We start from the raw sequence: 27,946 nt of genomic DNA on the forward strand, positions 1-27,946 counted from the left end.
TAAGATCAAGTCAGTCATGATCACAAAGAACAGTTAAACTAAGACCAGTTAATAAGAGAGAGAGGGTTTAGCGATCACTGCTGCAGCCTTAAAAATTGGTGGAGTGCATCCTCACTCATGTCTTATCCCTGTACCTATGTGTGACTTTTACTCAGCAAAGTAAATTCTCCTTCTTATTGGGTTAAATATATATATTTTTTTCAGAAATGATGTTTAAGTAATGACACTTTTCCTGGAGCCTTTTTCTGAGTCAGATACTGAGCACGTGTCTATGAGAAGACATCATGTGTTTTCTGTGGACATAACGATGACAAAAGAACCTAACATTTCATGGAAGATTTGGAAACTAGGAAATTAGATGCATTAATTGTCACACAGTGAAAGATTTTTGTCACAACAAAGCTTTTAGCATCCAGCAGAGAGTTTATGGATAGTCTAATTCCTTATTAATCAGAAAAGTGCCTGTTATATTACTGAATGAAGAGGGGTTCCAAAACTTAACACTGTTTAATTGCCCAGCTGGAATTGTAAACAGTTATCAAATTTGACTGCTAATGTCAGAAATCCGTTTCTAATGTGGATTATTGTGCTTAATCTTGGGCAGGGTAAAAATAAAAGCTGTGTTTGACTGTAGAAGATAAACTGTCAAACAGCAGTTGTCTCAATACTGTTCAGCTGGATAATGGTTCTGCAGATGTTGAAATTGAGAGGGAAAATATTAAATTAACAGTGAATAAAAAACGGAGGAAACCTGCTATTTAGACCAGTACTAACCTCTTTGGTCCAGCTTATGGGGATGCTCCTGCTGCTCTTGGAAGTACTTTCCTTCCTATGTTTTATAACTAAAAAATGTGGGATTTATGTACCTTTTTTTTTGTAGAAAAAGTGTGCCATAAATTTGTGTCTTTTTCTGACCTGGGTGATGAGAAATGTGAGAACAAGCACCTTTGGGCGGGCCTCCCTTTATATTGGGGTCAATATGGAACAGGGCAGGGTAGGGCAGGATGTCAGATAAGCCTTCTCTCACCTCCCCAAACTCCACCTGAGGAGCTGGGAACTTGTGCTGAGATCTACATAATCATGTACAGTGACATAAGACCCATCCTAGCAGAGAGCTGAGGTAATCTGGGGCTCTCATGCTTGCTGCCTCTTGCTTTCCTACCCAATTTGATCACCTGATGCTGTAGACTGGACTGAAGTTGTGCTGTTCTGATTTCCTTGACCTTGTCTGTTTCTGTCTTGCTGCTGGAGAATAGGTTTCTCTCCTGCTCAGAGACAGCATTTTCTGCAGTTACTTTTCATCTAGCGATTGTAATTAGAGTCTCAGAAGCACTGACACACATCTTTAAATTCAGCATGAGTTTGGGGCGGGGGGGGGAGGCAGGAGCACCAACTTTTGCCTTCCATGTGAATGCAGACATAGAATCATAGAATCATAGAATCATAGAATCACAAGGTTGGAAACGACCTATAAGATCATCTAGTCCAACTGTCCTCCCATTACCACCGCTACCACAAACTAAACCATATCTCGCAGCTCCTTATCCAGGTGTCTCTTGAACACTGCCAGGGATGACGACTCCACGACTTATTTGGGCAGGCCATTCCAGTGCCTGACCACTCTCTGAGAGAAAAAGTTCTTCCTCATGTTTAACCTAAACCTCCTCTGATACAACTTGCAGCCATTTCCCCAGGTCCCGTTCATTGCCTGGGAAAAGAGGCCAAACCCCTCTTCACCACAACCTCCCTTCAGGAAGTTGTAGAGTGCAATAAGGTCTCCCCTGAGCCTCCTCTTCTCCAGACTAAACAATCCCAGCTCCTCATAAGACTTGTGCTCCAGACCCCTCACCAGTTTCGTTGCCCTTCTCTGGACACGGCACTCCAGGGCCTCAACATCTTTCCTGTAGTGAGGGGCCCCAAACTGAAAACAATGCTCAAGGTGCGGCCTCACCAGTGCTGTGTACAGGAGGATGATCACCTCCCTGCTCCTGTTGGCCACACTATTTCTAATGCAGGCCAGACTGCTTTTGGCCCTCTTGGCCACCTGGGCACCCTGTCAGTTCATGTTCAGCTGAGCATCAACCAACACCCTCAGGTCTCTTTCTTCTTCACAATCATCCAGCCACTCATCCCCAAGCCTATAACGCTGCATGGGGTTGTTGTGACCAAAGTGCAGGACCCAGAACTTGACCTTGTTGAACCTCATCCCATTCATCTCAGCCCAGTGATCCAGCCTATCCAGATCCCTCTGTAGGGCCTCCCAACCCTCAGGCAGATCCACACCACCTCCCAACTTAGTGTCATCTGCAACTTGGTGTCATCTGCACAGGATTCAAAAGTCTTTGATATCTGTTGGTTTTTTTTTTCTTCTTTTTTTTGGGAATATAGCACCAATTCTGTCATGGATATGGATGAAATGTATGATTCATTGGCAACCAAATACCCCTAGGGGGACTGTAACATAAATTCAAATAAAAACTTTCCAGAAAAGTGAATTTTCTTGCCAGTCTTAACCTCCCTGTCCTACATCACAACATTTGGAGCTACCCTCAGGAATTTTTCTGAAGCAAAATTCCATTTGCTGTAAAATATAATTTTATTAAATCCATAATGCTTCATAAAGTAATCTCTGTTTTCCCATGGTTCACACTTGTGAAGATTTTCCAAATAATCAGACTATTTTTCTCAGATATTTTCAGAATGAGTTTTGTGTTTTGTTCAGCCTATATTTTTGACTCTGCGGTTATAAGCACGACAAGCTTCTAAAGAACATACCATACTCAAAGTGAACTATCTTAACATTATTTTAAGCACACAATTTTGTTTGGTTTCATATGAATTTTGGAAAGATTAGTTTTATAAGAAATTTTCAAGATATTGAATTTTGTCTATTTCAAGATGGAAATAGTTCCTAGACGTTTAATTTCTTTCTCTGTAGTGAAATAAAAATAAAAATCCCTTTCTACTTTTTAACTTCCAGCACCAGAATAATCCAAACTGTTTTGATTTACTATTCCTGAGGAAAAAATGCACTAATGTGAATCACATAATATTCTCAGATATATAAAATTAAAAAAATAATACCTGATGGACAGCAAAACTCTGCAACTGAGACTAATATTTTTTCTCATGAACAAAGATGTTGCTTATCAGTATTAATCAAAGAATTGTTGATAATTCGATTCAAGCTTTCTAGTCATGCACTTTAATTTTCTCCATTTTGACTGTGCTAGGAAACTTGCACATAGCCCTGAGGGAGTCTGAACTCAAATTCACCCAAGATGTTTAGAAACTTATATTGCTTTCTGAAGACTCATAGGGAACAATGTATAACCTCTTCTAGCTGTACTCTACTGATCAGTCCTCTTACAATAATGTGTACCTCTCCAGATATCCTTTCATCTACAGTCCCAGTTATTAAGCTGATATTTTCAAAAAAACTGCTGACTCACAAGGCGTGTATACAGCTTTGTTGCTTAGACCACATGCATGTTTGAATTCATCTGGAAAGAGAAGTGGCTATCTAGCTTTGCTCTTTATGAATGAGTTCAGTATTGAGATAATTGATTTCTGTTTTAGATGGAAAGCGAGTATGGAAATACATTCTCGGAGTGAAGAAGATGAAATTTTCCCCTCTACGAAAACACACTATTAGCTTCTGCTAAAGAGAGAGTTTATGATATCTTTTGTGTCATCAGTCATGATTATAATTGTAAAGCATTACTAATTGCTGTTGGGATTTATTTCATAGTACGTTTGACCACAGGAGTTTTGGTGAGAGTTGCGCTAAGTAAATTAACAACTGAGTGCCATTGCTGATGATCGTTTTATGTTAAAATTCAGTTTTGCAAGAACAGAGTTGATGCTATGGCTATGCCTTAGTGATAAGGAACCTCTGATGAATATTATGTTTTTCTCTACCTTCAAAGGGAATATCAGTGAAATGAACGATACGATATTGGTGAACCAATGCAGTTGTATGTCAGCGGGCTGCACGCAGAGATCTTTAATGCTCCCTGCTGATCATGAATAGTGTTTCAGTTATACAATATAAGAATGTCCTAAGAGTTTACCAGGGATATTATCTGAGGTTATTTCCCATTATCTGAGTGTGTTTCCCTCATGTTTTGTTGTGATCATACATATGGATGAACTCTGGAACAGACATAGTTTGTGGTACTTCAGAGTTGTGCTCTTTCTTCCTCTCCCTATACACATGCTGAAAGGTGAGATGGGCCCCATAAGTGAAAGTAAAAAGGCAAGAAGGCTTCACAGTGACTGAGAATAAGGGGGGTGAAGGGGAATAGTTAGAGATAGTTTATAGAAGCAAGAATGTAGAGCTTGTTAGAAAATAAAGGATGGCAGACACTGTGACTGGGATAGTGAGGGAGATGAAGGCCATGAAGATAAGGGTTTGAGAACAGCCCGAGGACATTTGGCAGGGAGGTGATTAGATGTCCGCAGGGCAAGAAGAAACCAGTTGGGATACCCCCCCGAAAGGTCAGAAGTTTACAGCGAAAACGGTCAGAAGCCTTCGCAAGGAAGACAACAAATCTTCATCCCACGACCCACTACTCACGCACAAGAGGGGAGGGTCTGCATGCTAATGAACTCTCAGGGGTGAAATGAATATGTATCCGAATTCTGGGAAAACTATTGATTATGTATTCAGCCTATATATGTAGCACCATTTTTCCAGACGGTGTGCAAGTTAGGCGGATCCATCCCCTTTGCACCCGGTGTCTGCGCAGCACTGAATAAACCATACCTGCTTTATAACAATTTTGTGGTTATAGAGTTTGATTCCACATGTCAATGCTGTGCAGACTTCTGTTATTCTTGGTTTTCAGAGTAAGTCTCAGCATTCATCCCAAGCCAGTGATATTATGTTATGTTGGTAGAAACCTTAAAAATGGCAGTACACGTTGATACACTCCACTTCTCTCCTCATAAGAATCCTCCAGGGTAACTTGCACCCACACCTTGTTCTTTCCCAACCCAGGACATACTGCCTTGTATTAAGAGAATTCACTGATTTTTATAATCATATACTAACAGATAAGTGGAGAACACTGGTGGTAAGTGAAGGAAGAGTCTCCAGGTTATCAGCTGTGTGTGACTCTCCAATAACAGCTTTCTGAACTCATGCAGGGCAGCCTGTAGGGGGCTGGCTTGTTTCACCAGCTCCAGGCAGCTCAGCAATGGGGCAGGGTTTCCTTCCTGCCAAGGCTGCAGAACTGAAGTTGTGTCACGATGGGCCTTCACAGTCCTTCTGGCGTCTGATCTGCCTTACTGACCTTGGCCTTTGCAGCCAGTACCTTACACATGGCAGTATGGCACTGATCCTTGGGGTCTTCTAGAAGGGACTGCAGGCAATGGGGAAAGAGGCCTACACCTCCTCTGAACTGCTGAATGTACAGCCTCCAGAGCAGGGAATCAGACCTAATCACCTTGGAGGCTAAGATGTAGGCCACTCAAATTAGTTATTGTTCTGGGAACAGCATTCAACATTAAATTTGTCAGTTCACTAAAGAAAGAAATTTGTCATTGATGATTGGGAGCTTCCAAAGTGTTGAGGTGACAGGCTTGGACAGAATGGAAATAAACTTTTTCCAGGGGCAGCTGGAAAGACAGATGTTTCCTAGCAACTGTCTTTGGTCTTCCTTCTTGGCCCACTTGAAAACATAACATTTCCAAATGCCAGATATTTGGGTAGGCTGCAGATTGCTACTGTCCATATAACTACTCTTGCAGGATACTAGACCTTAGTTTTAAGCAACTGGGTCCACTCCCACTGCACTTGTCTTCCACGCTGACAGGAGCTGGATTAGACTCATCTGATAGAGGTGAAGCATATATAACTGCATATTATCAGAATAGATTTGTATAAATAGCTGGAAAATCAGCAGCTTGTACTGAGGAGATTTTGAGTTTTCCTCATAATAAGGAGAACCTTGATGTAACAATATAATTTAAGTGATAACAATCAAATCTGTTGCTAGAACACAAGCACTTTATTATATTTTTTTTTTCAGCTCTATTCTGGAATATCTAAATTTTAATTCTCACATTTTGAATAGTTTTCAGCTCTACTTTAGAGTTTATATTCTTTTTCATCACAGAGCAAAAAGTTTTCTGCTCTTTTTCAACATTTTCTTAAATCCCCAAGTGTACATGGCAAACTCAGGCACAATTATACCATCCTTAAGGTATTTTAATCAACTTATAATTTAATTAAAAATATTTGCTGTTGATTTGTTCAGTGATAACGGAACACAGGGCTCTGCATTCATTTCATGACTTAACTGAAATCTAATTCTGTCAAAAAAGGAATGATGTTGCTTAATAGATTCTGGGCATATATTAGCTGATCTGAGTGGGCCTGTTTCCTCAACAGTTGTTCTGTTTGCTCAAGAAATTGCAAATCCCACTGGTAATTCTTGGGAATTTCCCTCAAAAATGTTCCTGCTATATATATGAACACAGACAGACAGACTGCATGCCACTTCACAGCTTCATTTCTTGGAGCAAAGCTGTTTGATTTGCATCCAGATAGCAGCAATTCCCATACACTTTTCTAAGGCTTTTTTAGTAAGCAGCCCACAGTCCACAGAAATAAGCTTCTTTATCTTTCTACATTTAGCTCAATCAGCTTAGTGTCTTGTGCCTGCCCATTATAGTTCTCTTAACTAGCCATTATTCTTCTGCTCTATCCCAGTCAGTGCTTAACAATTTTTCAGGGAGCCCAGGCAGAGTTAGTGTCTTTCCTTGTTAAAATAAAACAAAAGTGGAGTGGTTGTACTTAGAGTCACCAGTTACCTATACAGCCAGTGGATTAAGAGAAATCCTTATCCAGATTTACAATACTCAAGGTACATTCCTTCCTCCACTGGAAGAAGAAGCAATCTGAACAGTTACTTAAGCCAGAGGGGATCCCTCCCCCCACATCCCGTGGTATGCAGATCAAGTCCCAGATGAGCCTGGATTGTGCTCCCCTCAGATGACTGACTCTCTCCTACCTGAAGAAACTGTGCCTAAGTCACTTTGGAGAACAAAATGTTTTCACAAGTCAGTAATGTGGAAATGCTTTTCAAAATCTGGTTCTCTTACTGACAGTGTGGAACACCTTGTGGGATGCTTCCACTTGCTTCCACTTTAGGAGGCTACTTGCAGAGTAGGATTTGTCTCAGTATGATTAACAGCAGGAAAGGCAGGGGCAAGAACTATGCACTGGACAAGTAGATACACCAAGTATCTTAAATGTAGCCTTCATTTCATTTTATAAAAAAATTTCTGACAATCAGTCTGAACTGAAAGATCTCATTTTCAGTATTCCCCCAGTCAAGCTCCTCTATCTTCTCTCAAGCCCTTAACGATATCATCCTGCACAGTGGAAAGAGCCACATAATCAGAAGCAAGGTAGAAACCAAAAATCCTTGATAAGGGTCTCAACCCAGAAAACCTTTCTCTTGTGGTATCCCCTGTCAGTGTTGAATGAAATTGTTTTTCTACTCGTCACACCACCTAGTCTTGTGGTTCAGTTAGCTCAATCTCATGGAAAGCTTTCATATACCAGGCAAAGTACACAGCTTATCAGCAAGTCTTTCAGAAATGAGCTCTGATGAATTAGCCATTGAACTGTAAATGCCTGTGATGAAGTCTACGTGAAGACAAGCCTTTAAATCTGTAGGATTTAAATGCTAGGAAGGAGTGCGAAGCAATTCAGTGCGTAGCCAACAGTACTTTGTTAAACTTTTTCCTGGAAAAGATACAAAACAGCCTACAGAAACAACAGTGATCTAGGTACTCGGATATTAAATCAGGCAAATCACTTATGACAGCATGATAAAGCAAACATCTAACTTATTTTATCAGCTCCAGGGTGGATCTGAGAGTCAGTAGGAACATATTCCTGATCCTGTGTAGTGTATTGATACAAATCAGTCTGAGCAGGTCTTAGGCTTTATGGAGGCAGCTGTCACTCTTATATGGTAGAGTTATGCTTCATAACAATTAATGTATGAATGTAGGAAGTAAATCTGTCACCTGCCAGTCTGTCTGAGATGTGCATAAGATTCCCAAGCACAAAGGAACTCAGTCAAAGACTGTTAATTGTACACAATGACAGCGTGTGGTATTAAAAAGAAATGTTAAGCAGGGAAAATTAAACAGAGAGTGTATTCTGCTCCTTGAAAAGAACGAGAGATGATGGTGGAACTGGTCTAGGGAATAAAGCATACCTACTGTTTTCTTTACAAGTAAAATTACTCAGATCTCGGCAGAAAGCATATCAACATTGCAGGGCAGCAAGAATATTTTCTTTGGCAGCTCAGTGTGATACACATCTCAAATGAATATTAGCAATAATTATCAGTTTTACATTCAGTTAAGCAAAACTCCATGTTTTGTTCTCATTTGCTTTCCAGTTTGCTACATAGTGTTTTTACAAAGTGATAGAATTTCATGGAGAATACTGGATGTCAGGATGAAGTGCAGAGAATTATCAGATATTTTCATGCTCAGGATCCCTTTACAATGGATTTTCTGAAATACATCTGAATTCAGACCTGGTTTGATTTCCACCTGGGTTCTATGGAGAAAGGTTACATGGCACACAGTCCTGCCTGCCTGCCTTTGTACTACCGTATACATTTTTCAATTGGCATTTTATTGGCTAGAATCTCCTGGGAGATCACAATTTGTGTTCTGAAGGATTCTGTCCTACCTAGTGTACTGGTTTATAACTGACACCTACTGAAGCAGCCTGGATGCTCTTTTTCAATTTATCCAGAATTTCCTCTTTATTGGCTTGCCTGTTCTTCCTCAACAAGCTATTTGCATTAATCTCTATTCATTAATACCATTATATTAGTTGTGTGCGTTATTCTGCCATATCCTGTTACATCAATTAAATCCTTGCTCTGGCTAAAAGCTTACAGCCCCGTTGCCTTATTCCCCGTGCTTTCTGTGGATGGGCACACTTCTTTCTTTTCCCCACTTTAGCTCTCTTTTGAGCAACAAGATAACTGGTTGTTTCTGAAGCAGAAATTTTGTGTCTTTCTATCAAAAGTTAGATGGCATATTTAAGATTATTAAGTTAAACAGAGGACTGGTTATTCCTCGAGGAAGGTTGGTACTGCTCCATGCCCTGGTAGGTGGTAAGCCTATTTGAATTCCATTTAAAATAAAAATGATTAAGTAGTCCTGTTTATGTAATCACTTCCAGTACAGTGTATTTATAATGAACAGTTTTCTAAAATCTGTAGAATTTTTCCATCACTGATAGGATAAGTAGATGGGAACAGGAAGATTGATATCTAAATTAGAAGCCCAATCATTTATATTCTTGCAGTGAGTACACTGATTAGCTGCAGGACAAATATGGAAGAAAAGGTCTAAAAATGCATTTTATAATTTTCTCATCAGTTTAAACATGAGTATCATCAAGCTTCATTTGCATCTAGCAAATCCATACTGATCTGAGCAGATAATTTTCATTCAGTTGCTCATAATTTACTGACTTGCCCATTTGTTTCTTTGTTCCTGGTTAAATCAACTGTATAAAACTATAAAAATGCTACTGCCATTTTGTCATCCAGTCTCCTTAAGGAGATTAAATTGCTGGAAGAACTCTTGGTGTCATTTTCCTCCAGAAGACTGAAATTAGCTCTTAAATTCAGTGCTTCCAAGCAGCCATTTACTTTTATAAACATCAGGCTTATTTTTCCCCACTATCTGCTGTATGAAATATGTTTCAATGAAGTCAGAATCTCTCTTCATTAAAGATTATGTCAGTATCATTTCCATATACATAAAAGAACTGAAATACTGTCATGAGCTTCATACTAAAGAATTATTCCAGGTAGAAACTCAGCATTTAGAGATACTTTTTCATTTCAGCTGATTTGCAGCTTGTACTAATAGAGGCAAGACACAGCTATTCTGTGCCAAGAACAGCTTGCCACAGACTGTGGGATGTCCAGGGACAAAGAATGGTTGCCTTCTTGTTACTCCTGTGGCTGCAGGAGGGGATGAGGGAAAGATGTGCTGATTTCCACAGCCCAGCCAGCACCTTGGGGTGTAGGGTGTACAGCTTGCATTGTCATTTTCGTATTTCTTAGGGGGAGGGAAATGCTCTGATTGTTATACTGATTGCTTGTTTCTTCTATTGCTGTTACAGAATTTAGATAATCTTCTAATGAAAGATGGGTCCCCAAAACTACTTGGATGCATAGTTAAAATGTGACACACTAGGAGAATGGCACTGCAGCAAAGGTGCTTGAATAGCCAATAGAAGAGATGTCTTCAGTGCATTTTAATTTCTTCAATTTCAGCTACTTATTAAGTTTGTTGAAAATTAGTATTGTTTCTTCAGTATGAAAGCTAAGCTCTGTCAGTGCTCTGTGTGTTCAAATGAAGATGATTCTCAGGGTATGCATCTATAGTCAGATATTTCTTCATCTTGGACTCTATCTGCAAATAAATATAAACTTAAAGCACATACAAAATATTTAATTAGTGCAGATGTTGAATCAGTCTAGAAAAAACATATCTTTAAATGGATCCCAATACTGGAATCATGACAGATTCTTTAAGATCAGCAGTTGCTATGTGTGATCCTCATTCAAGTTGGTAGAAAATTACATAAATACTGGTGTTTATGGACATAGCGATGCACTGGGATCCCCTTTGGAAAGATTTACAGGTGGAAAGCTTGAAGGGTACTGAATTAACAAAAGCCCAGAATAAGTGATGCTTTGATGACCCACAGATGGCAGATGGAGGCAGGGTGCCCGTGTCCCATGACAGATGAAGTGCTGGTTCCCATGTACTGGCCCCTCCAGGCACCCAACTTTGCCTTAGATTCCCCATGATGTTGATGGAGACCCTGGCCACTAATCTCATTGACAGCAAGAGCAGGACACTATGAAGAAGAAGATTACAGCATCCTGCATCCTCCCAGCCCATCCCTAAACCTAGGATGCCAGCTGTTTGGACATGTGTCACCTGTATAAAAAGCTGGTTTTAAATGAAGAAAATATAAATAACTCTATTTATGTATAAGGTATTTTCTAGCGGGATCTGAAATGTTGCACCACTTCTATTGACAAGTGATTAATGAATTTACTTTTGGAAAGGAAGAAAGAGGACAATGCGTGTCACCACCAGGGAAGGTGACACGTCCCCTGTAAGTGACAGTGGGGAAGGGAGAGAGGTTCAGTGCCCAGCTGGAGACTGAGGAGTGAGTCTGTGTTGGTACTCCCTTGTGTAACCAGGGAACCCTGCAGGGGAGGATGTCATGCAGGACTGGAGATGACTCCTCAACCTCAGAGCTTCCTGGCTCTGCGCCTCTTACCTTGCACCACATTATCCTACACTATGTCAGCTTTGCATATGGTCTGCTCTGTTCCTGCTAGGTGCTGAGAGCCACCTCTGAGAGCTGAGTTCACCAAATTCACCAAACACATAAACATTTATGCACCATACACATGTCTACTGATGAGTGTTTTTGCTCGGGGAGGCTCTGGGAAGACCTCACTGTGACATTCCAGTACTTAAAGAGTGCTTGTAGACAAGAGGGAGACTGACTTTTTCCTTGAGCAGATAGTGACAGCTGACAGGACATGGGCCTATGTTTTTAGACTAAAAGAAGGGAAATTAAGATTAAATGCTATGAGGAAATTCTTTAATTAGAGAGTGCCAAGGTATTGGTACAGGCTACCCAGAGTAGCTGTGATGTAACATCCCTGGAGGTGTTCAAGGCCAAGTTGGAGAGGGCCCTGGGCAGCCTCATCCAGCGGTTGGTAGTCTTGTCCATGGCAAGGGTGATGGAACTGGATGGTCTTCAAAGTCCCTTCCAACCCAAACCATTCCTTGATTCTATGGTAAAAGTTGTCATCTACACAAACAGATGTCGCTGTCCCTGGCAGTGTTCAAGAGGCATCCGTATGAGGAGCTACGAGATATGGTTTAGTGGCTTGTGGTAGCAATGGTAATGGGAGGACGGTTGGACTAGATGATCTTGTAGGTCCTTTCCAATCTTGTGATTCTGTGATTCTATGAAATAATTGATATAGTATTACATATACAGTAAGATACGATCTTGCGTATAGTATGTGGAACCAACAGCTTTCAGTTAATTTCTCTGGAAAGACACTGGAGCCATGCCTTTATTATCCCGTTCCTCAAGCTTGTGGCCAGTGGTATCAGTGAAGGTATTACTATCCTTTATAAACTGTTCTGAGATCAAATGTTGAAAACTCCTCTTCAAGAACTAGAAATCATTAAGCAGAAAACACTTTGTAGCTGAGAAAGGGATAGAGAACACTGTGCTCACAAATGACCATTGCAAATTGCTATTTGCATTCACATACTTAAAACAGTTTGAGTCCTGCTGATTGGGGTTTAGAGGCTGTTTCAAACTGAAATGGAAATTTCAAAATGTTTGGTTATAGTAAGCCAGAAAGGGCTGTTAGTTTACCATTTTTGACAGGTATTGAATGATATCAGTATGTAAGCATATGGAAACCTGTCTCCCTACCCCACATCTAGCATCTCTGGTATATCCTACCAAGCACTAACAGTAAGGAACGAAGTGTTAATAACACCATAAGAATTTTCAGCTTACTGAAAAACCCTTTGAGGGTTTTTGTCGCTGGCTTTTCTCTTATTGGTGTTCTGAATCACCTCTCTTCAACTCATTAAAGTGTACATGGCATGAAAGGCAAAAGCAGATTTCTGTTACTCTATGTGCTTTGTTTGCAGGAACCAGAACATCAGCTGATAGGTGTTCGGTATAGGCTATGTGTATATTAATGAACTAATCAGGGCTCTTATCTGTACTGTTGCATTGCTAGTATCCTCCCTGGAGTTTTTTTGCCCATATGCCCTATTGTTCTCTCAAGCAATGGGCAGGCAAGGTTGGGGGCCATCTAGTATTAGCAGGCATTTCCAATAATCTGGAGATAGTGGGTTAAAGTGTAGTTGTATGCACTTTATCTGTGTTTTAATATTTTGTTTCTGGGCAAAAAAATGTTCCCCAGACTATTCAGAGGAGCTCCATAGGCAGAGCTATTATGACTTTACTGGGAAAGTACTTGCTTCCCAGCAACATTCTTAGATGAACCAATTAATATTATTTTAGAAAAGATTTTAAAGCCTATTGCATAACAGATATGATATTAAATGCTGGTACTCCTATGACTTTGTCTATAGACCTCAGATTGACATCAGTGTTGGCAGCCTTGTCTCCCACTGCTGAATGCTGTAACAGCTCACAGACAGATGAGAAATTTCTGATCTCACAGGAGATCACAGTGAAAGGCTGCAGCTTATACATATATATATACACAGTCTTGAAACAATTGCACAGCTCAAAAAAAATCATGTTATTTCAAGAATATTTTTTAATGAAAACCATTTTAAAAAAGAATTGGCTATTCAGAGGATAAGCAATTGGTTGGATGATTGTAGCCAAAGGATTGTGGTCAGTGGCTCTATGTCCAGATGGAGGCTGTTGATAAGTGGTGTCCCTCCAGGGCCTGTTTTGGGATCAGTGATTGAGTGCACCCTCAGCAAAGCTGCTGATGACACTAAGCTGAGTGGTATAGTTGATACAATATAATGAAAGGATGTCATCCCAAAGGGATACTGACAGAGGCTTGAAAAGGCCCACATGAACCTAATGAAGTACAATAAGGTACAAGGTGCTGCACTTGGGCCAAGGCAATCCCAGGAGTAAAGAGTGGGAGAAAAACTCACTGAGAGCAGCCCTGAGGAAAAAGACTTGGATGTTCTGGTGGATAAAAATCTTGACATGTGCCAGCAATGTGGACTTGCAGACCAGAAGGCTAACAATACCCTGGGCTGCATTAAAAGAGAGGTAGCTAGCAGGGTGGGGGAAGTGATTGTGCCCCTCTGCTTTGCCGTTCTGAAGCCCCATCCAGATTCAGTACTGTGTCCAAGCCTGGGGTCCCCAGTACAAGAAAGTTGTGGAGCTGTTGGAGCAGGTCCAGAGGAGGCCATAAGAATGATTAGAGGGCTGGAGCACCTCTACTATGGAGATAGGCTGAGGGAGATAAGCCATTTCAGCTTGAAAAAGGCTTCAGGGAGATCTCATTGTGACCTTCCAGAACTTGAGGGGAGCTTATAAGCAGGAAGGAAACTGACTTTTTACATGGTCTGACAGCGATAGTACAAAGGGGAATGGTTTTACACTAAAACAGGCAAAGTTTAGGTTAGAAATTAGGTGTAAATTTGTTACTCAGTGAGTGGTGAGAGACTGGCACATGCTGCTCAGAGAAGCTATGAATGCTCCATCCCTGGAGATGTTCAAGGCTAGGTTAGATGGTGCTCTGGGCAGCCCGAGCTGGTGGGCGGCAACCCTGCCCATGGCGGGGAGGATGGAAGTGGATGGTCTCTAAGGCCCCTTCCAACAAAAGCCATTCTATGATTCTATGATTTAAAAACAATTAATTATATCATCTGCTTTTCATCTTTCAGATTTCACTAAAGAAATAAGGAAAGTTCTGTAAAACACCAGCAGTCCTCTTCATAACTTGAAGCATGTTAATATTTTTCCTGGGACAATTTTGTTTTAACCTAAATTATTCTTTTATCAAGATTTTTTTAAATTCTCAACATTTCATTCTTTGATATAAAATTCACTTAATTTTCATGATTTTTTTCTTTGAGTAGATTTAGATACAAACAGACCAAATCTTAGCTGAGGAGAAACTGTGGTACAGAATTAAGTTAATGGAAATAAAGCAGTGATCAGAGTGTGTCATAGAAGGGCTCCTTGGAGAGCGTGTTAAGCCACTCAGCAGTGGCATGTATAATGGTGTTTGCCTGCATTTTAAGAGAGATGATGAAATAGATGATGCCAAAGAGTCAGATTTTGACTTTCAGTCAGTCCTTTGTCTCATACTGAAATCAGATTTCCCATGCTGTTGCTGATAAAAAGCTCCCTTTAAAAAGCTGTACTGAGACCCACTTACTGATACTGGAGGCAAGTGAGATGGGTATTGTCCTTGGCACTACAACAGCAGTGGTTGAGCTCAGAACTGCTGAGGCAAAGAGCAGCAGCCGGTGTGGGACCTGAGTGATTCACAGCTGAGCAGGATAACCTGCTGCACTTGCTGCTCTGAGAGCGTAATTTTAGGGAGTTTCCAATGTGTGGATTCTAATTCCACTGTTTTTCCTTTCCTTACCAATAGTAAGTAATACAGAAGGAAAACTTGGCTATATGCTCTTTTAAACTATCCTGAATCAAAATGGATTGACTATTATTTCTCTTTCCTGACTCGTCTTTGTCATTAGAAATGATAGCTGCTGGACCTTTTGTTTGTGTTCATTTCAAGATCAGATTGTTTCTGTGAAGTATAAAAACTCTGTTTTCACCTCTATTCAAAGGAAAACTTTTTCTCACAAGGATGGCCTATTGCAATGTGTTGCTTGCTTCATTTATTCAGGCTTCATTCTTCAGACACTGTTTATATCAAAAGTTCTGAGCAGATTAATCTGTTCTGAAATAAAAATGCAAGAAAAGAAAAAAAAAAAGATACAACATCAATCAATTTCTGTGACACTTGTATTTTTAATCTCATGGATATTTGGGATGGCATGTACATGAAATAATGGTTTTTGCATTTCAGATCTGCTAAATGGTAATTCCTTTGTACAGTTTCCTCAGGGAAAGAAAATACGCTTCTGTTTAACAATTTCTCATATAAGTCACCGTGAGTGGATAAAAGGGGAACAGAATTAACAAGGCATATAGGTGATGTATGCATAGGAATAACTTAGAGGGAGGGAGAAAGATGATTCTGGATTGTTTTTCTTCATTGACTCAATAAATGGTTAATTGAAGCCTAGATAGAACAGGCAGAAGTAGCTGAAATTTGGACATCAAAGATGATGATTATTGTCTCTGAAAAATGAGAGATGAAGATGGAGCATAAAAGTCAGGCAATTCTAGAAGCAGGGACAGTTGCAAAGGTGAAAATCTCATGGGGAATACTGCTTGGTGGGTTTTCAGTAGGTCAATTTGGACTTCTATTTGTGAGGCTGTTGGCACCCTGTCTCTGATTGCCATTATCCCCAAAAGTATACAGTTTCATATTCATAAATGGTATATGTAATTAGGAAGACATTGTGCAGTCAGCAAATACAAGTGGTGAGAAGAACTCTGTGCAAAGTGTTGTCCTCCACGTGAGAGCAGATGGAAATTAGAAGCTGGGGTCACACAGAAATCTGTTATCAGCATGAAGAAACAGTCCTTGGTTACAAAACATCTGACTCAAGTGCTTCTGACCACTTAATTGCATATGTCTCTGCATATGCAGATATGCATCAAGAAAATTAAGCTCTTTAAAGAAGTTGTTTTTAATTAATCTCCTAGTTGAAGAATAAAAAATAATAATTGTAGTTGCTACATCTATGTCTTAGAATCATAGGCTATTTTTCTTAAAGACAGCTTTATTTCAATATGTTTGCCATTCTGCCAACTAGGAAAAAGTTAAAAATTGTATAAAAATAAAATAAACAGTGATTTAAGGCAAGATTTTTTTTCCTTTTACTGATTGTGGATGAAAATACATGAAATTGTTCTTCCTTCTGAAATGGGCTAGGAGAAAACAACGCCTAAAAAATCCCATGGGATGATGAAACCTGCAGCATACCATAACACTGTAAGCACAAAATAGGTGATATACACAAAGTCTCTGACACCATCATATTGTATAATAATGGATGTCATTACACCAATTTAATGGAAAACTTCAGGCTCGCAGCTTGCTCTAGGGATCAGCCATTGTGGGGGCAGGCTGTGGACTCTGACCTTGAAGATCTGCTCCTCTACAATACCAGTGTTGGCACAAATCGCGCATGAGAGGTTTGGGCCTTGGACAACAGCCAAGAGACTCTCATTTCGAACATCAGATTCTGCTAGACTTCAGTATTTCCCCTTTTCATACAGAGCAAAATACAGTCTTCCATTGGTGCTCTTCCTTACCGTAACAAGTAGGCACATCGTTCAGTTACATCAGCCCACATGTGGGTAACTTTGTTTAATGTACTCTTTATTTTGATTTCTGAGTAATTGGGGAAATCATACTTGGGAGAAGTGTTTGTACCTGAAAAACGAAAGTGTAGGTGAGTGCATCAGTGAGATGGATTACAAAACTGAATCTCAGTATAACCAGTTGAAAGCGATTTCCTTTTTCTTCACAACAGATGAATTGTACACCTTTATGCTACTAGCTGATCTTTCATCATTAATCTTCCTTTTTGGAATACTGGATGGGAGGGAATAAATTTCTCTAGATTCCTCCCATGGGAAAGTGGATGAATTTAATAGCGTATGGGAAAGGCCTAACTAAGAACAAAAGCCTGTGATGCAAATTCAGGTATCCACTGTTCTCCACAGAACAGACAGAAACAGTTTTGTTTCTGTCCTAGGAATCTTAAAATGGTGTTCCGGGACTGCAGACACAAACAAGTCAATTTCACTGGCAGAGGATGAAAATATCTTGTTCCTTTTTCTTCCCTCTATCCTTTTGAAGTGCACTGACAAAATCCCAGTGATGTCAATGCAGCAGTCAGAAGTGTGTTCATCAATCACCTGGGTAGAGCTCAAACACTTCACAAGTTTGTGCTTCCTGTATAAGCATTCCTGGGTCTGGCAGAAGAGGAGAAACATCATCACATTCTCTGTGACCTGAAAGCTCTGTTTTATCCTGCAATCACGTAACACAATTGCTTATAGAGTGTAGCCCAGTGGGGATTAAGCTGATGAAGAGCACCAAGCATGTTTCACAAAGACAAGGTGAACTCAGTTTCTATTTTTGAAAACATAACGGAGCAATTGGCTTTCCTAGGGGGAAAAGTCATGTCGTAAAAAGCTAGAGGGCTGGATGCCTCCAGTTCTTATAGTGAATGTGTGGCTAGATCATGTACCTTTGCTGTACTGCCAAATGCTACTTTCACCTTTAAAAACTGGTTAGGTAATCGTCCAAACTGGAGAGAAAAGATTTAAGTGCAGAGTGCAGAGTGGAATAAAATTTAAAGGAAGGAGGCAAAATAAAGCTACATGATTTCAGACTGAAGTTTTTCACAGTCTATTTCTCAACGTACTACAAGAAAATGATAGTTTAGGGAACAGCCTTGCAATGTTTTATAATATGTATGTTTGACAATTATTACCTCCAAGAGTCTGAAAGTTGCCTCTTTGGGGTCGGAGATCTATGGTTGCCAAATATAAAGCACTTAATATGAATTTAAAAAAATATGGGAAAAATATCAGCAGATTTAAGGTTTTGTTATATTCTGTTATTACAGCTCTTTGCCAACTTATATCAGTTAGGGAAATTGGGCTAGATCTTATTGCTTGGTAGAGGTGAGGCTGCCACAGCTCCACACTCCCAGGGCAAACCAGCAGCAAGGCCAAGTAGTCTCAGTAAGCATATGTGCACTTATCACACAAATACATATTTCCACACAAATTGCACATATCCATACATAAATAGATGGCCATACAGATCAACGCTGACAGACACATCACTCACATGAACACAGACAGCACCAGTGGCCTCATCCTGCTCCCTCTCTGGTTCAGAAGTCCAAAGGATACTCTGGCATTGACCACCGCACTGCAGAGAAGGACTTGAGGGTTCTGATGGACAAAAAGTTGGACATGAGCCAGCAATGTGCTCTTGCAGCCTAGAAGGCCAACTGTGTTCTGGGCTGCATTAAAAAAGGGGTGGCCAGAAGGGAGAGGGAGGCGATTGTCTCCCTCTGCTCTGCCTTGTGAGGCCCCATCTGCAGTACTATGACCAGGACTGGGGCCCCTAGTAAAAGAAGGATGCGGAGCTGTTAAAGCAGGTCCAGAGGAAGGCCACAAAGATGATCAGAGGGTGGAGAACCTCTCCTGTGAAGAAAGGGCTGAGGGAGATGGGCTTTGAGAAGAGAAGGCTCGGGGGGACCTCACTGTAGCTTTCCAGTACTTGAGGAAGCAAGCAGGAGTACTGACTTTTCACACGGTCTGATAGGACAAGACGGAATAGCTTTAAACTACAAGAGGGGAGATTTACATTAGATGTTAGAAATAATTTTTTTTAATTAGAGGGTGGAGAGGTGCTGGCACAGTCTGCTCAGAGAAGCTGTAGGGACCTGTCTCTGGAGGCATTCGAGGCCAGGCTGGATGGAGCCCTGGGCAGCATGATCTAATGGGTGGCAACCCTGCCCATGTTAGGGGTGTTGGAAGTGGACTACCTTTAAGGTCCACTCCAACCTAAGCCAACCCATGATTCGATGACTGACTAACGGTGAAGGGTTTCTTGTCTGCATGCTAAGAATGAGATCTCCTAGGACAATCCTGGGAGAGTATCCCTTCCCTGCCCCAGTGCCCCTGTGCTCCTTGGGGTATTATTTGGACTCCCCCTTGCCACTGTTTCTCTCTGCTCCATTGTGGGAGTCAAGAAGAACTTTTATTACATAAGTTAACGATACCAGCAACATATTTTTAACTCTTGTATACTGAGTACTAATAATTGCATGTGCTTACAGTACTATTGGTTTTCATATTGAAGGATATAAGCTCATGCAAGTATCTAGATATCTTCTAGAAGTTAATGCACTGAAGTTTGGAAATAAGGCTATGCTTGATCTATGAATTTTAATAATAGATAAAATAAACATAATTTCAGGTTTTCATCAGTTCACTGAAGAGATCCATGGATGTGTTTAAATTAATGGCCCAAATCCAAACAGAAAAAGGTTTCTCATTTTAAAGCCTTCTCTTAATTTAGATTTTTTTTTAATGAAAAAAACCCATCTGTTTATAATGAAAAAGTAAAACAAGTAATTAAAATCATACTTACTAAATATGTAAGATATTGTTTCCTGCAATTCTCAAAATAACTTAAAGCAGAATTCTATAGCAACACTTAATTGGCTGAAAGTGCCCTCAGCATAAGAAAGACATAGAGCTGATTGAGTGAGTCCAGAGGTTGGGCCATGAAGATGATCTGAGGCTGGACACCTTTCCTATAAATACGGCTGAGGGAGCTGGGCTTGTTCAGCCTGGAGAAGAGAAGGCTGTGAGGAGACCTCATTGCAGCCTTCCAGCACTCAAAGAAAGCTTATTAACAGGGGGAAGACTTGACTTTTTACACAACTTGGTAGTGACAGGACAAGAGGGAATAGCTTTAAACTGAACAAGGAGGGATTTAGATTAGACGTTAGAAGGAATTTTTTTTGTAGAGCTGATCCTTCCCTCCTGACTGAACCACTCTTGGGCTATATCTAGATGAGAGTCTTCCAGGCCTTCTTTCAGTCGTATGTTACTTCCAGTTATATTTTCATAATGTGAGCTTCCCACAACACATCAGGAACACTGACTGAGGTGTTGCTTTATTTCTGAGTATTTCTGGGACCATTCAGCTGAGGGATCCATACCGAGGTGTCATTTTATTTCTGGATATTTCTAGGACTATTCAGTTGAGGGTTCCTGCCCATTCAGAGGACTGGCCAGCAATGCTGGAGTGTGGGGAGAACCTGTAGAACTTTGTCCTGCAGCCTCAGAAGTAAATGTGAGGTTTTATTCAATAAACCTCCTTTCTGTATGTGCCTGGTGCTATGTGCCCTGGCTAGAGTGACACAATGGGGCCAGAGCAAGACATGGCTGGGGCCCTATGACTGATATGAAATAGATGCTAAAACACAAAATTTGAAGAATGGAGTGGGCAATGCCACTGGAGACATTCCAGAAGTGTGTGCTGGGCTGAAGCACTGCTGGTGCACGTGCTGCAGGTGAGGATGGCTCAGTGTGATGTCTTGGCAATGGACTGTGAAATCTCCATGGAATAGGCAATGATGTCCTGGATAAAGGTTGACTGAAGGTGATGCCCAGTAGCATCTCCAAGCGATGATTTTGACGTTGCCAAGCGACGAACTGTAATATCCACAAGCCAGGGACTGTGAAAATGTGGCTGCTTAAAGACGGGCATGGCGGCTCAGACCATTGGCTTTTGCCCTGCCTCCAGCTGAGAGTTTGTGTGAGGACTGGAGCACAAACAAGATGCACTTTGGTGCTGAGACATGTCCCTGAAGCTGCTACGGCAGCTCTCATACTCATCTCAGAGCAACTTTTGGTTTACCCTGACCTTGCTCAGAGCTGGCAGCTGGGACATCCCAGAAACACATGTCCAGCAGCACAGGTAGGCAGCTTAGGGACACGAATTACACAGCCGCTGCCCGGTATGCCTGGAGAACTGGGTCAGTACAACAAACACTGTGCCATGCAACCACCAGTTCTGCTTCCTCTGCATTCAGTGGTGGACTAGCACCAGATCCCTGTGTCTGCTCTGCAAACAGGGGGTGTATTCCATCATCCACTGTGTGCAGGGAGACAAGTTCAAGGAGCTGGTCCTCAGACCAGCCACAGTGGCATCCATTACTGCACAGAGCCTTCCAGGCCCCAGAGCTGGAGAGCTGGTGTCCAGACCTCCTGTGGGCAGCCTGATACCTGGACCTACCTCTTCAGGGAGCACTGGCCCTGCTCTGGCCCTGCTGTTCTGGCTGTGCTGAGATCTGGAGCATATCCCTAGAGCTGAGGGTCCAGAAATACTCCTGCTGCAGGATTCCATCATCTGCACTCTGAGCCTCATTGGCCTGCAGGAAGCAATCCTGATCCAACTGCTGAATTTTGACCTCCAGAGCTTTGTGGTGCTGTTTGTGCACCAGCTCATCAATGTCGCTGTGCACAGGTGTGGAAGGGAGGCTCACAGCCTACTGAGCCTTGATGGCTGTTGTGCTGCTGGGGGACAGCAAGCCAATCCTGTGATGGACCTCAGAACAACTGTCCCATTAGAGAAGGCTCCTCTCCCTGGCCTGGCCCTCTCCAATAGCTGCTCCAACTCCAATGAAAGTGTGATGCTGGGCGCATCAGGACAAGGCTGTGGTGGGAACAGCAGCCACCCCCATTCCAACCCTGCTGAGGTCACCATGGAGTAGGCAGCACCTTTGCAAGGAGACAGCAGAGCCCGTGGACACCAGCCCACGTGGGGGGCCCTAGTGAGACCCCAAGAGGAAGACCAGTTGCTCACATTTTGTCCCTGCGCCACTGGTTTTGAGGAGCTGGCCTATGACACGTGGTCATCCCCATCAGTGGGATCTCCCAGTTCCTGAGGAATACTGCACCATCAGAGGTCTGCAGAGACAGTAGTCAGACAATGACCTGTATCTCCTACTCCCTCTTCATTCACTTGCCACAGAATATAATGTATTAAAGCATTATTATTTGCAAAATTATTTCTTCTTAGTCATATTATTGTTTCAATTTTTTTCCCCCTCTTCAACATACAGGTTATGCTAAGCAAACAAAGTAGTAATTTCTTTTATCAGCTCTGCTATTCTAAATTAGACTGACCACTACATTAAACCCTTCAATTTTTTTCAGCATTTCTGAGAAAAACAGGATGGAAAAATGACACAACAATAGCTGTATAAAAACAAATCTAACAAAATCCAGACTTTCCCTGGGTTTTGCCCTGCCCCTCTAGATTCATGTTGGAAATATTTTCAAAGGCTGTGACTGCACAAATATCCCCCCTTCCCAGACCCCTCTCCCTACATTTTCTCCCCATTGTCAGATTTGTTTCTTCACCACCCCTGGTGGCAGTGGCAGCGGGGAGCACTTGAACAGAGGAGGCCTCATGGAAAAGCAGCTGTTTTGGGCTTCATGCTTCTTAATCCCTTCCAGAGCTGCTCTCTTGTCTCCTTTTTTAATGTTGTTGCTGTCATTCATGGAGCCAAACCAGTGGTCATGTTAGATCTCAGGGGGAAAAAGGAATTCTAGCACAGACAAAGGCAAACAAATAAATGGAGAAACAAAGCCTGGAAGAGAGAAAACAAGTGCAATACACTTTTTCAATTGCTAATGAAGCATCAAAGTTGGCCTGCTTCATGTGACAAGACCTATCTAAACTCTGGATGTCCTGAAGCCTGCAGAGGTAATCAGCACAGGGAAGGAGGTCACCCTAGCACACCAGTACCTGAAGGGAGTATAAACAGGAGAGGGAAAGACTGAGGGTGGATAGTGATAAGACAAGGGGGGAATGGTTCCCCTAAGACAGGAGTAGTTTAGGTTAGATGTTAGGAGAAGTTTTTCACTCAGAGGGTGGTGACACGCTGGAACAGGTTGCCCAAGGAGGTAGTGGATGCCCCATCCCTGGAGGCATGGGCTGGATGTGGCTCTGGGCAGCCTGGTCTGGTGGTTGGCGACCCTGCACATAGCAGGGGGTTGAAACTAGATGATCATCGCGGTACTTTTTTCTACCCAGGCCATTCTATGATTCTATGATTCCAGATTCATTGCACCCATGCTAGGTGCTCTGAGCCCCTGAGCATGTGAAGCGTAACAGCACACAAAGAGAAACAAAATGTCCAAGCAAGCCTGACCACTTTTCTCTTCTGTCTTTAGCTGCTCTGGTGTTCAGGCACCAAGAAATGGATCCCAATGGATTTGCAGTCCCAAGTGGCCAGCAGCTGATGCCTCGATGCAAGAGGTGTGAGATGCTTCGCAATAACCAGATAGTCTGAGTTGTGCTGATAAATGTTGTTGACACTTTGTTTTGCTGTTGGCTTTTGTCTTTGCATATTTGCATGTGTACACATACTGTGCCACCGGTGGGCTGACCAACAGGTGAAGTTTTCTGGTTTCTGAGAGTAGCCTTTCTGGTCATTTCTGAAAAGAAAACAGAATAATGTGAATTTGACAGAATTGCAGTTTTTTTGGATCAGTATAACTCTGCTTTCTGAAAATATAGAAATTGTTTCATTTTCATTCCAGTGAAGGATGAAAAGAAATTCCAAAATCTCCCAAGTCATCATGAACCAGAATTTCTGTTCTCTAGCTGGCTCCTGGCACAACATTATGAGAGAAGTTGCTCTTCAGCTCCTAGTATTAGGAAATCACTTTTATCTAAACCCACAGAAATTCTTACGTTTCACAAGCTTGCAGCTGATGTTATTATAAACCTTATTCATTTTGAGCCTTCCTAAGCTCTTTAACTGAGTGATATTCTGCAGCTTGGATATTAGAGAAGTATTTCAGGCACCAGAGAAACAAAGAAATGCATTTTCTTTTCAAAACAGAATAAGTTCAAAAATCAAGCATTCACTATGGTCAAAAAAAGTTAATGCAAAATTAACTTTTTTGCATTTAAGTTCAGTAGCAGTTATATCTCTCAGAACAACTTTTTTTAATCAAATGCCTTGCATTTATATTGGGGCCACAGAGAAGTAAAGAGTAGCAGAGCTTTTGTGTTTTGAGTCTGAGGCAAGTAGTATCTTAAAAAAACGTTGCTTTATCTGGGACAGAAGAGAAATAGAGGATGCAAAAGACTGAAAATCAGAGAATGGTTGGCTTGGAAGAGACCACCAAGTTCCAACTCCCTGCTGTGGGGACGGCTGCCACCCATGAGATCAGGCTGTCCAGGGTCCTAACCAATCTGGCTTTGAATTAACGAAGATCTAAAACTGATTTTGCTTGACTCTACCAGGCATTTGGATTATCTGCAGAGAGTTCTGCTCCTTAGTTTTTACAAAGGAAGAAAATAAAGCCTGCTGTGTTAACACTAGGCAAAACAATCTGTGTTGCAATCACTGCCTGAAACAGTAATATAAAGAAATCAGGGAACTGGGACAAAAGGAGGGCACCATCCTTCCTTCAACCATCAGAACACAGAGACTGGTAGAGGGATTTTTTCCTTGAATAGAGAGCATTGTGATAATTCACATGAAGGCATCTGGTGCCCAGGAAAACTTCTCTGCCTGGCTGTACTACTGCTGGGCTAATGGCTGCAGCTGGAAATCAGAAGTAGATTGGTCTCTGTGTCAAGCCCAGCTTCATATTAGCAGTCCAAGCTTTAGCCCTGAAGAAATAGGCTCTCTGATCAGGACTCCAAGAGCTTTTCTTTCGAAAGAGTAAGCAAGCAAGCAGACCCCCCAAGCTGGCTGTGAGCAAAAGAGCCAGCAAGGGCCACTGCTCCCTGCCCCACGCATCTGGAGGGAGAAACGCAGAGTGCTGTGCTCTTCTGAACTAATGCAGTGTTCTGGTGTTTTCCTTCTTCCCTAGATACTCCAGGAGAAATCTGGCCTCCAAGAAACTGAAATGTTTTGTTAGTCCTCTGCAAGATAATGCTGTAAACCAGGCAGTACAGTGAGAAAACATTGGCAGCCAAATTCTACAGGGTATTGAATAATTCCTCCTCAGTTTACCAGGTAGCCAAATTCATCTTTTAGCCAGAAGTTATTTTTTGCTATTTAGGGTTCATTTATCTTCCACACATTGTGAGGAAATAATATATACCAGCCTCTCATTAAAGAATTGTCCTTCACAGGAGGACAGTTATGAAGATGAACTGTCTTAAAGTATCTTAAGGCTTCCTGTGAAAAAAAAAGCAGTCTGACAGAGCTAATGTGTTTTTTTTTTTTTTTCCCCTGAACTTGCTGAAACAATTAATGTCCTTCTTTATTCATAGCTATTTTCATCCCATTAGATGATAGCAAATCTAATTTTCCTTAGCTTTTCCTAGCTAGAATGGCTCCTGTGGAATGACATGTTTCGTCAGGAATGCCATTACATTAGGTCTTTGATGACTGTGCGGACTGCGATCCCAAGAAAGTGTCGCATTTGCGATACTCATTCAAGTGTGTTTAATGAAAAGATTTAAGTAAATATATGTACATTACCTTCCACTGTACTTGACTTAGTCTGGTATTGGTCTCAAAGATAATTTTTTTAGACAAATCTGATTTCTTCCCTTGTTCCATTTTAAGGGGATGAAGAGGATGGAAAGGCAGCAATGGTAGATGAAGTTTAAGGAAAATCTCTATCAAGCATCAAGTCACAGAATAAAGAAAAATCTGAGAAACAACTGGTTGGATTGACAAATAAATGAAGTACAACTAATCACCTTATTAGCATATAGCAAACAGTTTTGGTCTGAAGTATATATGGGCATGGTTTAGTGGACATAATAGTGATGGGATGATGGTTAGACAAGATGATCTTAGAGATCTTTCCCAACCTTAACAATTCTTTGTATTTTGCAAAGAGTACAACTTGTCTATGCCTCTCCTTTAAGCATCATTTCATAAAGAACTCCGGCATTTAAAAAGCCAAAGAAATAACAAATCATGTGAATGGACCCTAAACTGACCACCATCTTGGTTTTGCCAGCTTAAGTTTCAGGTCTAACTTTCTTAAAGGGAACAAGCTTGGACTTTTTTTTTTCTCCTAAGAGGGACTCATCTCTGAGGTCCTCCCTGTGTAATGCTTGCTGGTGAAGACATGTAAAAAACCACATAGAGAAAGGGTGAGGAGAAAACTGGTCCCAGAAGAGAGAGAACCAATGAAGTTCTTCAAAGGAAAGATAAATCCCTCCAAGATGTTACCAGATTGTTCTTTTAGCTTTGTATAGGAACTGTATTATGCCCTGGTGAACCTTGTTTTTGTATCATTGCCTTCAAAAGCAAAGACAAAGGCAGCCCTACACATTCAAACATTGTTCATTTGAAGACCATATTAACCAACGTGAAGTAGGACTTACTCCTTTTTCACTGAAAGAAGAAAATGAGCAAAAAATAGCAAACTGCTTAAAAAACCTTTGTTATTGGTGATGATTTACCTTTTAATGCTGTATGGTTGCTGTTGTGACACTTGATTTATTAGGATTTTCAGGATCATTCATTATTGATGGATCTTCTTTAGAAAGGATGCAATTTAAAGTATACTTTTGCTGAAGGCATACAGTAATTGATGTGAAGCAAATGGAAAACACAGTTCTATTTCAGACTATCATCCTGAGAGATGAAAACTACTTATAAGTATGTACTGGTTTTAATGTCACTTCATCAGAAGGCCACAAAAAATGAGTGGCTTATGACTGTAATTTTCTGCACAAGTAATGTGATCTGTGACATTTTTTGTTTAGGTATAAACATAACCTATTTGCTAGAATAATTCTTGAACTAGTAAAGATAATTTTTAATTTTGCAGAATCAAAAAATAATATAAGTTATGATTCTGACATTAAAAATACTTTTATGAAAAATGATTTATTTATTAAATATGTGTTTTGTATTTCTTACTCTTCATTTTCAATAAGCTCTGATGCCTATTAACATAGTAAATAGATTCCCATGGAAAAAAACTATCCTCCATTGGTTAAGCACATGGCCATGTGATATTTGTTTTCCATGTGATATTTATTTAGAGAGAAAAAGAACAGAAACTTTTTTTTTTCAGTTCTGTGAGTTGTAGAATCAGAAGGATTTTAAGAAAGTCCTTTTTTTTTTTTTTTGTATAACAGTACCTGCTGATTAGAGTGGTTAATACTTTCTTTTCCAAATGTAGATATTGTAGGAGATACCCTTAATCTGGAGTCATTTTGACAGAAAAGTCAGTTCTCAGGTTATGTATGCAGGACACATAAATGACATTAATTGCCTTGTCCTCTAATGCACAAGGCAGAGCTACCTGCCTCCCAGGCTTTGCCACCCACCATAGAGAAAAGGCATAAAGCAAGGTGATGAAACACAGCTTTATCTGAAGATATGAAAGAAGATGTATTCTTCAATTACTCCTGGGGTAGGAAAAGCTTTTACTTACAAGTACAGTTTTTCTTGGAGAAATGACAGGAAGCATAGTGGAGTCAGTGTCTTATGAAGTGTTTTTCTAGTGTCTTCCAGGCTGAATTTGCTTCACTTATTTTTCTGTTAGGGTTTTATGCAGGTAGTCAAGCTTGGCTGGGGAAGAGTTTCTATGCAGACACGTCATAGATTGGCAGACTGGTTCTTTAGGACAGTAAAACATGGAGTATGATTGCTCCTTAGAAAACACATTTTTTAAAGAAACAGAGGAAATGCATGGGAGAATTGT

Source organism: Meleagris gallopavo, chromosome 3, assembly GCF_905368555.1.
Source record: "Meleagris gallopavo chromosome 3, MGAL_WU_HG_1.1, whole genome shotgun sequence".
In the NCBI taxonomy this organism is placed as follows: domain Eukaryota; kingdom Metazoa; phylum Chordata; class Aves; order Galliformes; family Phasianidae; genus Meleagris; species Meleagris gallopavo.